Source organism: Mirounga leonina, unplaced genomic scaffold (genome assembly GCF_011800145.1).
Source record: "Mirounga leonina isolate KUSES-001 unplaced genomic scaffold, KU_Mleo_1.0 Mir_173, whole genome shotgun sequence".
NCBI lineage: Eukaryota > Metazoa > Chordata > Mammalia > Carnivora > Phocidae > Mirounga > Mirounga leonina.
In genome coordinates this window covers 87,625,711-87,642,963 of record NW_023270447.1, presented here as the reverse complement: position 1 = coordinate 87,642,963, position 17,253 = coordinate 87,625,711, and positions in this window count along the sequence as shown.

The window sequence follows — 17,253 nt, the reverse complement described above, 5'->3', positions numbered from 1 at the left end:
ATCTTCCAGTCAGAGAGGGGAGGCCTGGACTTCGGGGACAATCTTCCAGTCAGAGAGGGGAGGCCTGGACTTCGGGGACAATCTTCCCAGTCAGAGAGGGGAGGCTTGGGCTTCAGGGACAATTCTTCCAGTCAGAGAGGCGAGGCCAGAACTTTAGGCAAGGGTGAATAATCAGTCAGTGGATGAAATCTGACTGTGTTCCACAAAGTATAAAGCACACAAGTCAGCAATCTTTAGCCAAGTCAGACTTTCCTGCAAAGTTGCAACCCAAGGTCAGAGTGAATGTACTTAGATTTGAATGTCCAATCTCTTCTACTGAAAGGCCTTTGGTGAGCTTCTGCTGCATTAACACAAGATGTTTAAAAGGCCTGGGGCTCGGTTCAGAGCCCTGATTTTGCCTTCAATTCATTTCTCCTACCAGGGGCCCTCTTGAGCCCCAGGCCCAACACCTCTCACTGCAGAGCCAGGGCCGCTGGTCCAGCGAGGCAGGAGGAATACAAGAAAACCGGAAGTCATCTCTACCAAGGGAGTTTTAAGTTCCCAGAACTTAAATTTTAGGCACTAAAGAAAAAGTGGATTCTGGCAATATAGCTCTTGAATGTTCCAATTCCTGGAAAAAGAGGCGCCCTCTTCATCCAGGAGATGTGGAAATTCATTCAGGAAACCTTCCCAATCCGACAGCACGTATCTCAGCAAGTACGAACGTAACTTCTGCATCCATCATCTACTGACTATGCACCTATGATCTGCTGACCCCACTCTGGTGTGGGGACGGGGGGAGGGCCAGGAGGCAGGAGGACATCCTGGGCCTTGGGGGATGCACGAAGAAAGAGATGGGCAAGAAATCACAGCTGTGCAAAATTATAACCATGAGCAGTTCTGAACCATGAGAACAAGCACTTCTAAAATGCCCAATCTGGGGGAAGAAGCGTGGTGCTGAGAACAAGTCCCAGTTTTGCACCACACGTTCCCTCCCCTGCCAGGCTTGGAGAGGAATCCAACGATTTTTACCACGATTTTTACCACCAGCCTTAGTTAAGTGTCCTCTTGCATTTCACAATGATGTTGAAAGCTGGGAGGAATTTTTCTGCTCTTGCGCTGATCTCCAGAAAACCTGACCCAGCGGCAGGAAGGTGATGGTGGCTCAGAGGAGTTTCAGAGACCTGTCCAGATCTGTGAGTGACTTCCATCCAGGTTAGAGCCTGGGCAGAGAGAAACCTGCCTTAAGAGTGGGGGACCTCACACTAAAAAAGAGAATGACAGGCCAATATCCCTGATGAACATGGATGCAAAAATTCTCAATAATCGAGAATTCAATAGTACGTTAAAAGAAATATTCACCACGATCAAGTGGGATTTCTTCCTGGGCTACAGCAGTGGTTCATTATTCACAAATCAATCAATGTGATACATCACATTAATAAAAGAAAGGATAAGAACCATATGATCCACAATAGATGCAGAAAAAACATTTGACAAAATATGGCATCCTTTCTTGATAAAAACCCTCAACAAAGTGGGGATAGAGGGAACATACCTCAACATCATAAGGCCATATACGAAGACCCACAGCCAATATCCTCCTCAATGGGGAAAAACTGAGAGCCTTTCCCCTACAGTCAGGAATGAGACGGGAACGTCCACTCTCACCATTACTATTTAACATAGTACTGGAAGTCTTAGCCTCAGCAATCAGACAACAAAAAGAAATATAAGTTATTCAAATCAGGAAGGAAGAAGTTAAACTTTCACTATTTGCAAATGACATGATACTGTAAACCCGAAAGACTCCACCAAAAAACTGCTAGAACTAATACATGAATTCAGCAAAGCTGCAGGATATAAAATCAATGTGCAGAAATCTGTTGCATTTCTATACACCAATTATGAAGCAGCAGAAAAAGAAAGCAAGGAATTGATCCCATTTGTAACTGCACCAAAAACAATAAGATAACTAAACCTAACTAAAGAGGAAAAAGGTCTGTACTTTGAAAACTACAGAACACTCATAAAAGAAATCGAATACGACATAAAGAAATGGAAAAGCGTTCCATGCTCATGGATCGGAAGAACAAACATCGTTAAAATGGCTATACTACCCAAAGCTACCTACACAGTTAATGTAATCCCTATCAAAATAATACCAGCATTTTTCATGGAGCTAAAACAAATAATCCTAAAATTTGTACAAAACCACAAAAGACCCCGAATAGCCAAAGCAACCCTCAAAAAGAAAACCAAAGCTGGTGGCATTACGATTCCGGACTTCAGACTCTATTACAAAGCTGTCATCATCAAGACAGTATGGTTCTGGCACAGAAACAGACACATAGATCAGTGGAACAGAATAGAGAACCCAGAATTGGACCCACAACTTTATGGTGAACTAATCTTTGAAAAGGCAGGAAAGAATATCCAATGGGAAAAGACAGTCTTCAACAAATGTTGGGAAAACTGGACAGCAAAACGCAGAAGAATGAAACTGGACCACTTTCTTACACCATACACAAAAATAAATTCAAAATGGATGAAAGACCTAAATGTGAGACAGGAAACCATCAAAATCCTAGAGGAAAACAGAGGCAGAAACTTCTTTGACCTCGGCTGTAGCAACTTCTTATTAGACATGTCGCCGGAGGCAAGGGAAACAAAAGCAAAAATGAACTATTGGGACCTCATCAAGATAAAAAGCTTCTGCACAGTGAAGGAAACAATCAACAAAACTAAAAGGCAGCCCACAGAATGGGAGAAGATACTTGCAAATGACGTATCTGATAAAGGGTTGGTATCCAAAATCTATAAAGAACTTCTCAAACTCAACACCCAAAACCCAAATAATCCAGTTAAGAAATAGGCAGAAGACATGAATAGACACTTTCCCGAGGAAGACACCCAGATGGCTAACAAACACATGAAAAGATGCTCAACATCACTCGGCATCAGGGAAATAGAGATCAAAACCATGATGAGATACCACCTCACATCTGTCAGAATGGCTAGAATTAACAACACGTGAAACAACAGATGTTGGCGGGGATGCGGAAAAAGGGGAGCGCTCCTACACTGTTGGTGGAAATGCAAACTGGTGCAGCCACTCTGGACAACAGTACGGAGGTTCCTCAAAAAGTTTTTTTTTTTTTTAAGATTTTATTTATTTATTTGACAGACACAGCGAGAGAGGGAACACAAGCAGGGGGAGTGGGAGAGGGAGAAGCAGGCTCCCCACGGAGCAGGGAACCCGATGCGGGGCTCGATCCCAGGACCCTGGGATCATGACCTGAGCCGAAGGCAGACGCTTAACGACTGAGCCACCCAGGCGCCCCGGTTCCTCAAAAAGTTAAAAACAGAGCTACCCTATGACCCAGTGATTGCACTACTGGGTATTTACCCAAAGGATAAAAAAAAAATACAGATTCAAAGGGACTCATGGCCCCAATGTTTATAGCAGCAGTACCAACAATAGCTAAACTATGGAGAGAGCCCAAATGTCCATCGACTGATGAAAGAATAAAGAAGATGTGGTACATATATACAATGGAGTATTACTCAGCCGTCAACAAGAATGAAATCTTGCCATTTGCAACAACGTGGATGGAGCTAGAGTGTATTATGCTAAGCGAAATAAGTCAGAGAAAGACAAATACCGTATGACTTCACTCGTATGTGGAATTTAAGAAACAAAACAGATGAACATATATAAGGAGGAGGAGGAGAGAGGGAAACGACAGAGAACAGACTGAGGGGTGCTGGAGGGAGGTGGGGGAGGGAATAGATGGGTGGTGGGCATTAAGGAGGGCACTTGTTGGGATGAGCACTGGGTATGGTATGTAAGTGATGAATCACTGAATTCTACTCCAGAAACCAATATTGCCCTGTATGCTAAGTAAAATTTAAAGATATAAAAATAAATAAAGAAGCCTAAATACAAGGTAAAAAAAAAAAAAAAGAGTGGCGGATCTCAGGGACAGGGCCATGAAAGACTTACTTGGATGTTTTCAGCCTCAAAAACTAATCATCAGTCCAGGTCGAGGGGACCAGCTTTTCCAGAGGGGCAGCCAGCACCCCCGTTGCTCCCAAATTTCACAAGCCACCTGTGCCTGCCCTTGGAGAAAAGAAAAGGTCACACATCCCTGGTGGATGATACTGGTGCGTGCTTGTCCCTCCCTGACCCTGGGTGAATGGCGAGCATGTCTGCTGGCCCTTGGGGGCTGCCTGCCAGAAGCCTGTTGCCTCTGCTCTCTGCAGAGCCGGGGACTTACTCATCTAATGCCTCTGAGTATGAAGAATCCTTAAGTGTTTTCCAGTCTAGTCCTTACCAGATGGACGGCTTAAACAGCCAACTCTGGGAGGCAGCAAGTTCATCGGGAGGGAGAACAGCTCACATGCTTGAGGACCACCCACCCGGATGCTCACTGGGGAGAGGGGTTGTCTGGCAGGTGAAAGGTGAACAGCAGATGCCATGATTGTCTAGAACTGCCCTTGCCTTAAAAGAACGGAGTATAAAACACATGTATTTTAGGAGTGAGCTTAATTGTCAGTTATTGACCGCCCCAGTCAGTTAGAAATCTGAATAAATGTCAAGTTTCTGACGTAGCAGATCCTGGTTGCCTGCCCCAAATCCATGCCCCTCTGCTCCCGCTCAGAGGCCCTGACTTGGTTCAGGTAAACCTAGCCTCCCCTCCTCAAGTCACATGCCTCACGAACGCCATGCCGACAGGCCCTTCCCTTGCCACTGACTGGTTGGGACCGGGGCCTGAGGCATCACTGTGGCCAATGAGATGTGTGAGAAAGTCAGCCGAGGCTTTGGAAAGGGTTCTCTCACTCATAACAAGACAGGCCCAGGAAGGGCTGGCCAGGAGCGGAGCTGGTAGAAGACAACGTCAGTATACGACGGCCGAGCAGAAATATGGAGAGAACCCAACTCCTTGACATCCCTAAGCCACTGGATACAACCCACCCCGAAACTGCCGACCTCCAGACTTCGGTTTTGTAAAATGTTTACTGTTCCGATTACTTAAGTCATTTTGAGTAGGACTTGGCTCTTACTCGCAGAGGAAGGAATCCTAACTGATACATAGTCTAAGCAATTTGGGCATCACAAATTACCTTGGAATTTGAAAAAAAAAAAAAAAAGGAAACCATTTAACAAAAACATCTCTGTTCAACAGCAGCAGAAACAGCATCCCCATCCTCTCCCTGCAAAAATAGACCAAGCCAGGAGAGTTTAGGCAGGTGGCCCCTGCACTGTGCCCTTCCCGGTGACCTTGTGCGGGGTGGTGTTCCATGATGGCAGCAGACAGGAGAGCGCATGGACTGCTCAGACTTTCAACCAAGTCCTCGGTTTGGGTGGGGAGGGGGGGTCCCGGGTTTGTTCTTCAGACCTGTGCACCCTTCCTGGCCTCGGGCCAGAAATCCCCCCAAACGCTAAGGGCTAACTACAGTGGGGGTGAAAATGCTAGAGACAGGCTTTCACAAGGAGAGATTTCAGAACTTCACAATTTCAAAATAAAATCTAGCCCAGGGGGTTGTAACATAAATTTGAGTTTTGGAAGAAGCCCAGACTACCCACCCCCCACCACACACGTAATGTTTCTCTGAGTAGGGACTGAGGGAGCTGCCCCATTTTAACACGGAGCCCTGCTGCTGGACAGAGGCAGCCCCCAGCCCAACCCCCCACCTTATGGAAAAGGAAAACAGCCCCCCAACCACCATAAAGCCTTCCATAGGCTTTCCATCTGTAGTTACTAAAAAACCATGTCCCCAGCCCTCCAATAAGGATCACTGAGCACCTGGGATACTGTTTCTGGACCTTGCCTTCCCTGCCACCGTTAAGCAACCAGGCTCCGTAAGACATTGACTTTTTGGAACAAGGGATCAAACAATTAGGAATGTTTTTCTAATGCCAAGGCCAAATTTCCCACAAACACAGTAAATCCTCTAGAAACAAACTCAGGATTTTCTTCACTCATCCCAAAGGTCTTTTTCCCAAGCTGTAAGTGTTCCCTGAAGTTGAGAGTGAACTAAACCAGCAGCAGGGGGAAAAAAAAAGGTGGGTTACCTGCTTTGTGGGCTGAGGGAGGATCGGGGACTGGGGACCGCAGACAGACCTCAAGGCTGGCTCCACCTGTCCGACCTGTCGGGCTTGCCGCCTCCGGGTCTGGCACCAGGCTCCGCTGCTAGGAGCTGGGCCCACTGCCAGCACCTGGGCCCCTCTGTAGGTGCGCGTTCACCTGCAGAGAGGTGCTCCCCAGGCTGCTCCCACCCTGTGACCCCCCACCGCCAGCCCATCCCCACCAGCACATCCTTCCTGAGTCCTTTGTATCCAAGCCTAAAGCTGGTGGTGAGAAAGAACAAAAAGGAAGAGGAAGGAGAGAAGAGGAGACAGGAAAAACCCGGTTCCCACACCCACCCACAGTTCCTGGGTGAGACGGTCAGGGCGGTGGAGCTGGGTGGGACCAGGAGCCTGAGCAAGGCCGTCATGGTCATCATCATCGGGAGCAAATTCCAGGGCTGCTCTTTCCCTCTGGGTGGCTATTTTGGGAAAGCAGCTTTACTCCAGCAGACTGGCTACCGCCGACACTGGAATCCGGAAGCCCCCAAGCTCTGCCAGGCCCCAGCGCAGGTAAAGGCAGGGGGAACGGCCCCAGAGAGCAAAGGGCAAGTTCCAGGCGCCCTCAAAACTCTGCTCTGAGCACACACGGGCCCACCCATCCCGCTTGTCCCCAGGCCTTCACGAAGGATCACTGAGCACCTGGGATACTGTCTGGCTTGCAAGAGGGGGTCCTGGCCTGCTGTCTGAACCGGGGCACTGATGGGCAAAGCTGGTGGGGCTGCTGGTACCGGGCCCACCAATATCACGGCCTTTTTCTTGCCATCCGGGACTCAGAGTCCTTGGTGGCCAGATCTAGCTTCTCTGCCCTTGCATTCTCTGATGCTCGCCAAGTGCAAGTCCCTAGTGAGCGTGTGAGCTCACGGCATAGGTGTGTGGGAAGGAGGCGGGCGGGGGGTGCGGGGGCATTCCAACCACTGCTCAAGTTCAACTGCGTGCTTTGGAGGCGGCCGAGTACGCCGAGCCTCTGAGAGCCACCGCAGCAGAGAAGAGCGGCACCCAAGAGCCGTGAGCATAACCGAGATCTTCCGATAACCGGGGTTTTCCAGTGCAAGGGCAGATGCTAAGTATAAAGTCCCTACCGGGAAGCCAGAAGTCATTTCCCTGAGCAGACAGTGAGGCAGGGAGAGCTGCCGGAGGGAGAAGCTTGGTGGAACTCAGGCAGAACCCAACCTCCTTCCTCGGGGTCACCCCGCTCCTCAAAGGAGGAAAGGAGAAGGCTGCCTGGGCCAGGCGGGGCCTCAGGGCACCACTGTGTTTTGTGAAGCCCCACCTCAAAGTCAACAGCGAGTTCTGGCCCCCAGAGGAGGTAGCAAACCGGCCAGCCCTGCTCAAGGGGCCTGATGCCCAGCAGTGGGCCATGACCCGGCTGGGTCTATCCTGGAGCCTAACTCTTCCTCTTCCTCCTCCTCACTCTCAAACAGCCAGTCCTGGGTCACAGGCTTTCAGAAAATCCCCCAAGCCCCAGCCAACTTCAGGCCGCCCTGGCCCTTAGATCATCTGCTAGTCACTGGGCTAAGACCCAAACTGATGGGCGAGAAATGCTGAGCGATTTCAGAAAACCAAACTGCAAAGGTGCTCACGATAAAATCTTCGGCGGGAGCACCCCAAGCTCTGAAAGACTCTAGGGAAGCACTTACCAAACAGGCCTAAAAAAGAAGCTGAGGCTGCTTCCCCCAATGTAGTAGACAAGAATCTTTCAAATTTACATATAAAGTCCCATGATAAGTCATTTGGGATCCCCCAAAGTAGGAAGGCGGCTTGTGGTTACAGCAGGGTGAGTCAAGGAAACAAACAAATGAGCCGGATGAGGTCAGCCTTTTGGAAAAGGAACAAAGAAAAACTGCTCCCAGGCAAGAGGCAGCTCATGATGCCCAAGCGGTGGTCACAGAACGCCCATTTCTGAATCCTGGAGTTCAGTGAGTCTCAATGGGGGTGTGGGGAGTGACCTGTCCCCCAGGGGACATCTGGCAATGTCTGGAGACGCTTTGGGTTGTCACAACTGGAGACGGGAGGGTGCCCCTGGCACCTAGTGGGTGCAGACCAGGGACGCGACTAAATATCACACGGCACACAGGACACCCCCAAACACAGAGAATCACCCTGCCCCAAGTGTCAGCAGTGCCATGATTGAGAAAGAGCCTCACACAATGCAAAAGAGTTTTCTCTCTTCTTTAAAAGTCCTGGGCGGGCGCCTGGGTGGCTCAGTTGGTTAAGCGACTGCCTTCGGCTCAGGTCATGATCCTGGAGTCCCTGGATCGAGTCCCGCATCGGGCTCCCTGCTCGGCGGGGGGTCTGCTTCTCCCTCTGACCCTCCCCCTCTCATGTGTTCTCTCTCATTCTCTCTCTCTCAAATAAATAAACAAAATCTAAAAAAAAAAGAAAAAAATTAAAAATAAAAAAAAAGTCCAGGGCAAATGGTCACCTTTAGTCAGTGGACATGTCCCTTGGCCCCGAGGGCCACTGGTGGGGACCCCTCCTGTCTGTGACGAGGCTGGGTGCTCACGGGCTCTGCGTCTTTGGAGGGACCTCTGGGAACAGACCGCAGCTTGGGCGAGCTGCCCAGCCCCTGGCCGAGGGCTCTGAGGGCTCCGGAGCTCAGAGCTTGCCCCCCGGCGGCTCAGCCCTGAAGGGCTCACACTGAAGCTGTGGAGAAAGAAGGATGACACCTACACCGTCACAGCCAACGGCCTCACCCTGGCAGGTGCTTCACGGGTGCTGGCGACCTTTCACACACTTTGTCCTGCCTGAATAAATAAGAGCCTCACGCATGAAGCATTCTGCGCTCCTGACCTGCCAGCCCAGGGGAACAGCAGAGGCCCCACGTCCAAGTGCACAGGGGTGCGCCAGGGAGAGCCGGGCGCATCCGCCTTTACATCACATGAAGGCAGGGCATGGAAGCTGGGAAAGGATCGAGGGTCCACCCCGGCTCCCCGGGATAAGCTCCTGACTGGTGCGCCCCCGGGGTCCAGAGCTGAGCTGATGGCAGACACATCTGGGGGGTACCCCCGCACCTAGCTGTACACCTCTGGATGCGAGTCCCGCAGAGAGAGCAGCTGCGGAAATATAAGGAGCACATCACGCTCCTGGAGTTTTTTCTGGTCTGCCACAGGCTCAGCAAACGGTCAACAGAAACCAACCCAGGAGCTGGGCGGATGGGAAGGACACAGGCCCAGAGCTGACAGCGGCCGCCTTTGGGGAGTTGGGAACTGGGGGGAGATGCAGGCCGGACATGGGCCTAACCCACCCAACCTCATCTACCTCTGACCGGTTGACTTTTTATGAGTTACTACTAATTTTATCATTTTAAAAGAGCATTTAAAGGAAAAGAATGAGGGCAGAATATCTTGTACAGACACCCACTTTCCTGGGATTACGCCTCACCTGCTCAGGGAACTCTCCACTGCAGGTTTGCATGGGCAGCTGTCCCCGGTCACCAGACCCCAGAAAACCGGCCCGTGCAAGACCACAAAGGCCAAAGAGAAAGGGTAGAGGCGGCGAGACGGCGCCTGGTGCCAAACAAGGAAATGAGAAAACCGGCCCACGTGCCAGGCCAGGAGCCTGGGCGGGAGGGAGGCTGCAGGCCCGACACCCCCATGTCTCCTGCCAACACCCCCTGAGCAGATGGCCGTCCCCACCGATCGTCCCCTCAGACCCAGATAAGGTTCTGGATCCATCGCTCACCACTGAGGTTCGCACTGAGGAAAGTCATGCACGGCTAAAATCCAGAAGCTTGCCAACTTCTCGTTACCCAGCCTGCTCTCAGTTCGAACAAGGCACAGCACCCCCACTTCCCGACCCCTCGGGACCTGAGATCTGGTTTTCCACTTAAAATTCTGCCTCAGGGGCACATGGGTGGCTCGATTAAGTGTCTGCCTTCAGCTCAGGTCATGATCCCAACCTGGGATCGAGCCCCTCGTTGGGCTCCCTGCTCAGCGGGGAGTCTGCTGCTCCCTCCCCCTGTTCCTGTGCTCTCTCTCTCTCCCTCTAAAATAAATAAATAAATAAAATCTTTAAAAAAATAAAATAAAACCCTGCCTCAGCCTCAGGCCTGAGCTCGGCACTGTCCCCACCGCTTCGACCTCTTACTTCTTTCCATCATGCATTCCGGGCTCCCCTCCACTGGCTTTGTTACCCACAGCCTGGCGAACAACTCTCACATAAGGGTCACCTTTCCAAGCCCCCTATCCTACAAGAGGGACACAGACACCTAGAGACAAGGCCAGAGCTGGGGGGACAGGGGCTGACCCAATGGGACAACTCACAAACTCTAACATTCTTATGAGCATCTACTTTCCCCTAACATCAAAGGCAAAACCAGAGATGCAACGTTTGGAGGTAAACCATCACGTCTTAATACCGTATACACCTCATTAACTGTTGTAAAGAAAAATAAGTAGGTTGAGAAAATAATACTCAGAATAATAATCTAAAGTTTGGGGGCGCCTGGGTGGCTCAGTCGTTAAGCATCTGCCTTCGGCTCAGGTCATGATCTCAGGGTCCTGGGATCGAGCCCCGCATCGGGCTCCCTGCTCCGCGGGAAGCCTGCTTCTCCCTCTCCCCCTGCTTGTGTTCCCTCTCTCGCTGTGTCTCTCTGTCAAATAAATAAATAAAATCTTAAAAAAAAAAAAATCTAAAGTTTGTGTCTATGTGCATCTTTAGCTTGCACATAGGCAAGCTAATATCCGCTACAAAGGCAAACAAAAGCAACGTTCCCAGTGGGCTGGACAGAGAAGTCACTTCACTCACACAAGTGCAGTGAAGGGGGGCATGCAAAAGGGGAGCCGCTCCCCGTAGCCCCAGTCCAGGGTCCTGGAAAGGGCTGCCGGCTCTGGGGGTTAATAACCGGTGATCTGGGATGCGGGACCGAAGAGAACAGAAGACATACAGAAGCCAAGTCAGTGAATTAATGCGGGAACCTACTGCTGTCCCTCAAAGGAAGGGCTCAAGCATCAAGTTTGTTTATAAGAGCATCAGGACCCAGTGTCCGAATGTGGGCGGACAGCTCAAGGCTGGCCCGAGAGACGTTATAAGGGAGGGATGTGTGTGGACCCCCAAGTGTTGTCCCTTCTGCTCCTGTTCCCACCTATGGATGGCTCACTTTCCACCTACGCCCTCACGTCCTGGACGTCCTCAGACCTTGCCAGACCACTGGTTCACTGAGCTAAACCTGCCCTCAGAAGAATAACAGACCCCGTGATTTGCAAACTCATCATCGGCTGAGTTGGGAGCCTCTTCCTGGTCAGGGGATTTCTGCATTCGAGGGCAGAGTGAATCTGCTATCTGGCTTCAGCCAAAAGAACAAAGCTCTCATTTTTAAACGGCAGCCACAAACCAGCTCACCGAAGGAGCCTGCGTGGGGGCGGCAGCGGCAGGGGAGAGCTCTCCCAGATCGCAGGCCGGGGCCTTCTGCACCCCGATGCCGGCTTTCCCACCGCTGTGCCTGCCCCGAGCATCCTTCCTGCCAGCTTCACCAACTGGCTCCTGCCCGTCCCTCGGGCCTCCAGAGGGACGCAGCCCTGCTGGATTCCGGACGGCTGGCCTCTACAACTGTGAGAGGGTCAATTTCTGTTGTAGGCCCCCCAGTTTGTAGTCAATCTGTTACAGCCGCCACAGGAAACACACCCCAGGAGTCATCCATTAACTCATGAGACAGCAGCGGGGGGGGGGGGGGTGGCCGGAGCATGAAAAAAGGGGGGGGGGGGGGGGGGGGGGGGGGGGGAGGGGGGGGCGCGTCAGGGAGAGGAAAGGGTAAAGGAGCGGGGGGGGGGGGCAGGGAGGGAGGAGTGAGAGAGAGGCCTCTGAGCAGCCCGAACTCCTATGACCAAGTTCCTTCCCTTCCTCAGAAGGTATGGTCACCCCCAATGTGATGTTTTGTGAATATTCACATACTCTGTTCATCAACAGTCTGCCTTCGGCTCAGGTCATGATCCCAGGGTCCTGGGATCGAGCCCCGCATCGGGCTCCCTGCTCAGCAGGAAGCCTGCTTCTCCCTCTCCCACTCCCCCTGCTTGTGTTCCCTCTCTCGCTGTCTCTCTCTCTGTCAAATAAATAAATAAAATCTTTAGGAAAAAAAAATCAATAGTCCCCTTGGATAAACAGTCACCCCCAACGCGACAGGGAGCTGAAATTCAAAACCAGGTAAGTGACACAACTACTATGAAACGGAAGCAATGAATCAAAGCCATGCTTTGTTCTCCCATGATACCCGCTCCCTTCCTCGGATATCGGGGTGGGGCAGGCTGCCCTTGAGATCCCCTCGTTCACTCATACCTCACACACAGTGCCGACCTGCCACGGGGATGCGAGTTCCGGACCCACAGTGATTCGGAAGCAGAAGCTCAGAAGGGCGGAGAAGGTTTGCTGCACTCAGATCCACTGACAGAACCAAAGGGAGACAAGCGGGGGCAGAGAACAGAAGGGATGGAAATGGTCTCAGGCATAGCGGCCAACATTAAAGCCCCGTGCTCTGAGGCTGGGGCCTTGGGGCCAGTTCCACACTCTGCAGCACAGCCACGAACGTCCCACGCGGTAATCTGGTTCGGCAGGAAAAGGTGAATTGTGTTTATTCTGCTTTAAGAAGCACACTGTTCCCTTTGCCTGCCTGTCCCTGCAGTGGGCTCGGGGGTGGTCCCCCTGCCCACAGGGAGCGACACCACCCACGGTGTCCCAGGCAGAGGGCGTCCACTCTCTCCTCCTGGTTCACACCACCCTGGATGCCGGGGAGGGAGGCGGCCACGACCGGACCAACGCCCTGCGCGGTATGGGACGCACACGCGGAAGGAGGTCGCCAAAGTGTGTGGGACCCGCGGACACGGGAATGAAAGGATGAAGGGATACATCGACGAATGGATGAACGTTCACGTTTTGGAGAAACGTCTGAATTCTTCACTGGGCTCCTCCTTCTGTCTCTGCTGACTCTGCCTCAAGCTTGACTTCTCTCATAAAATTCCTGGGACCGTTTAACCATGGAAATAGCCGTGACAGCATTAACTCCCTGGAGGGCAGATACCTGTGATATACAGGCGGATCAGGAAAAAATGCCAGAAATGCTGCTTGGTGTCTTAACCGCTTTTTTCTTTTAAGTTGCAAAGTGTTGGTATGACAGGAACCTACAAGGACAAAAGACCCACAAATAAAATGAGAAACTGGGGTGTGGGGTGGGGGGCACCTGGGTGGCTCAGTAGGTTAAGCACCTGCCTTTGGCTCAGGTCATGATCCCGGGGTCCTGGGATCGAGCCCCGCATTGGGCTGCCTGCTCAGCGGAAGCCTGCTGCTCCCCCTGCTTGTGCTCTGTCTCTCTCTGTCCAATAAATAAATAAAAATCTTAAAAAAAAAAAAAAAAAAGAAAAAAGAAAGAAAGAAATTGCAGTGGAGAGACCCCAAGGTGGCTCCCACGATGGCAGCCTCCTGGTGTTCACACCCTGGTGCCTTCCCTTCCCCAAAGGGGGGTGGGGGAGAGACCCGCGACTGGCTTCCAACCAGCAGAATATGGCAAAGATGGTGGGCAGCCCCTCCCACGGTACAGTCCCCTAAGTGCCTGCACACCCTTTTCCATTCCCATGGCACCCTGCAGGTCACCGCCTTCTCGGCAGCTGCTGAGTCATGCCCCATGCATTCGAGCCCGGCTCTGCCATGACCACGCTTACGTCTATGTTTCCTCATATGTAAAATGGGGACAACAATAGTTTCCTCACAGTGTTGACACAAGGATTAAATAAGGTAAGGTTTGGAAAGTGCTTACAACAGCGCCTGGCACACAGTAAGAGCTCAATAAATGTTTGTTATTTATGCATGACTTATGCACCTTCTGCCGTCCTGACGGGACCACAAAGTCTGCGAGGGCATAGACGGTCTGTCTCACCGGCTGTTGACCACAGCCTTCGACCCGGGGTGGATCGAGGAGTACCAATGACCACCTTCCGGGATCCTCCTAGCGAATGCACACAGGAGTTAAAATGGGTTGAGAAACGTTCAATTCTTGCCCAGTACCCCTGAGGAAATGAGGGGTAAAACGAGGACCATCGCACTCACAGACGATGTTCTTTATATTTCTCCGCTGCCATAAAGAAAACTTGTAACAAAGTTAATTTGACACATATTTAAGGAGAAGCAGAAGTGTTAGCCTCCAGGACAGTAATTAGGCTTCACTGGAAACAGTTCACATAAATGAGCATAATTAGTACTATGCGATCACCGTGGCAGCTCACATTTCTGGAAGCATTTGAGCAAAGGTGTGATTCTTTGGTGCAGGGAAGAGAATGAGAGAGGCGGTGGAAGAGTTTGCTTTTTTTCTCCAGTCAGTGTTGAATGATGTGGCTTATGAGTGGCTAAAGGGGAAGGAGGGTTTGAAGCGTTTGGGTGGTTAGATGCATTTGAGGGGATGGAACAGTCCTCAGCGGGAGCCAAAGTGGGGTGCAGGCTTGGAACCGTGGCGCAGTCGGTGAGGGGAGTTATGCCTGAGACTTGACAGGGAAGGAGCCCAAGGTGAACTCTGCCTGGTCTGAGGTTCTTACCCTGGCTGATTCCACTTCTCCCTCCAAAGGCCCATGCAGTCTCCCAGGGTCCGTCTGCATCCTACCCGGCGCCCCTCATCTGGTTATGCCCAGGGAGGGGGTGATCAGGGCAGGAAGATAGCTGGGCGGTACCCGGGGTGAGTAACTTCAACACAGCTCCCTCCCCGAGCCAGCAACTTTCCCAGAAGATTATCAAGAACTGTTTCTCCATCTCTCCAGGTCAGAGGCAAGGGATGTTAATCTCCTTCGGGGTTTGACAACACCTTCTGACAGCCACCAGCCTTGCCGAGGTCCTGGAGGAGGGGCTGTATTGAGTGGGGCTCGATCACGTGGTCTAGGATTCGAAACTGGCCTCACCCCACCATCGGTGGTGGGTTTCATAATAAAGGGGTTATGAGGAGAGTAGTCTTATCCACTTTCATTTCAAGTCTATTTTAATGAATTTTATCGTGACCCGATGTGACAGCCTCAGAATGTTTTTTTTTTATTTAAAAAAAAATTTTTTTTTAAAGATTGTATTTATTTATTTGAGAGAGAGAGAGAATGAGAGACAGAGAGCATGAGAGGGAGGAGGGTCAGAGGGAGAAGCAGACTCCCTGCCAAGCAGGGAGCCCGATGCGGGACTCGATTCCGGGACTCCAGGATCATGACCTGAGCCGAAGGCAGTCGCTTAACCAACTGAGCCACCCAGGCGCCCTCAGAATATGTTTAATGCCAGGATTAGGGATCAATTTGATTCAAGTCAGCTCACCCCTGCCCCCCACCCTCCTACTGCCAAGATAACTCTTTCTCCTCCAGATGGACCCTCCCTTTCTTCCTCCTTCTTTCCCAGGGGAGGTGACAGGAATAGGGCAGGCGTGCCCACGTGCAAGAGGTCAGGTGGGAAGCTGGGAGGAGTGAGTCAGCACCACTCTCAGAACGGGACAAGCAGAGCATCGAATGACAGTGCGGTAAGAGGTCACTTGGTACCACAGAGGTCAAGGTGGGGCCCCAGGGTGAGACTGGTCAAGACCATGGGCTCCATGCACAGGACCTCCCTCACGAGACACGGGCGTCCCTTGCCACCTGCTCATAGCTAGCAACTCCGGAGCAGGGTGTATCTCGTTTGTATCAACCCAAGGCATTTTCCTCCACTTAATGAATTTTTTTTTAAGTAGGCTCCACACCCAGTGTGGAGCCCAAGGAGGGGCTCGAACTCATGACCCTGAGATCAAGACCCGAACTGCGATCAAGAGTCAGACGCTGAACCGACTGAGCCACCCAGGTGCCTCCATTTTACTCCATTTAGATATCTGCAATCCTAGCTAGCAACAGCAAAAATGAAAGCATCAGTTTTTAGTAAGGGGAAGTTGAGAGAGACATTTGCAATGCAAAAATCAATCAAACAACTCCAAAAACCTCACTAAATCCTATCTATCAGTGTAGAGGAAGGTTCTTCTGATTTAGCCAAAGCACTGAGTATCTGTGAAAGAAAAAGCCCTTTATCTCTGTGGACGGGTCTTAAGAGCTGTCACATCATCCGGCCCCATCGTCCATACATGTTATCTCACGTACTTACACCGCGACTCTACAAAGGAGGTCCTAACACATTAGCCTAATATTAGAGATGAAGAACCAAACCCAGGAAGGTTAAGTCCTGTTTGTGCAGTTAATGGCAGACAGAGGTGGGCCTGGACACCAAGTCCTTGACCAGGAAATCCTGTACTTCGTGGACACTGCGGGCCCCCACAGGGGCCCAGGTGCTTATGAATGGAGAAAACCGATCCATACCGGCTGCCAAACCCCAGCATCTCGCAGCCTCCGCGTGGCATCTGCAGCCAGACCCAGAGGGGAAAGCCCCAAGGCGAGCCACCAAACGCTCTCATTCCTAAGGACTCCTGAATCACTGAAGCTGAAATTCAAAGTAGCTCCCGCCGGCCCTCCCCGGCTGCACACACACCAGCAGTCCCCACAGTCACCCTACAAGATAAAGGTGCCGATTTCTATGGGTGTTGGAGCTCCCTACCTTAAGGTCTGATGTAAATCGGTGTTTCTGTTCTCTGTCCTCACATGAGAGACGCAGGCAACCTCCTCAGACCAGGCAGCAAGTGCAAACTCAGCCAGAACTGCTGGGGGGCTTTGGGGGTGGGGCTGTGCCCACATCACCCTAAGGAGGGGAGCCCCCCAACCTCCCACCTCACAGAGCCCAGAGGACGTATTGTCAGGTGCCCCACCTGGGCTGCTTGGCTCTGCCGGGGCGGGGGGGGAGGCTCCCTGGCTGCTCCCCCTGCCCCCCTAGCCACCGGGGGCCTCACTATTCTGCCGCATCAACTCTCCCTTCATAAGAACCTTCCAGCCATCCACAATCCAGCTCCTGTAACACACTTCGAAACATACCTCGTGCCTTCCTCATTCTGCTAATGCCATCCCCTTCCATGTAACTCGCCCTGCTCTGCAACTGTCTCAGAACCCTGGCTGCCCTCCCAAGCTCAGACCCAACCCTTCTACTGCCACAGAACTGTCTTGGCCTCTCCCCAGCCCTGTGAGCCCCTGAAATCCCAGAGCCTCGACTACCCTATTGCATCCCCCAGCCAGCCTTTCCGCTCTGCACACCAGTCCTACCACTTTTTACGCACGCATACAACCATG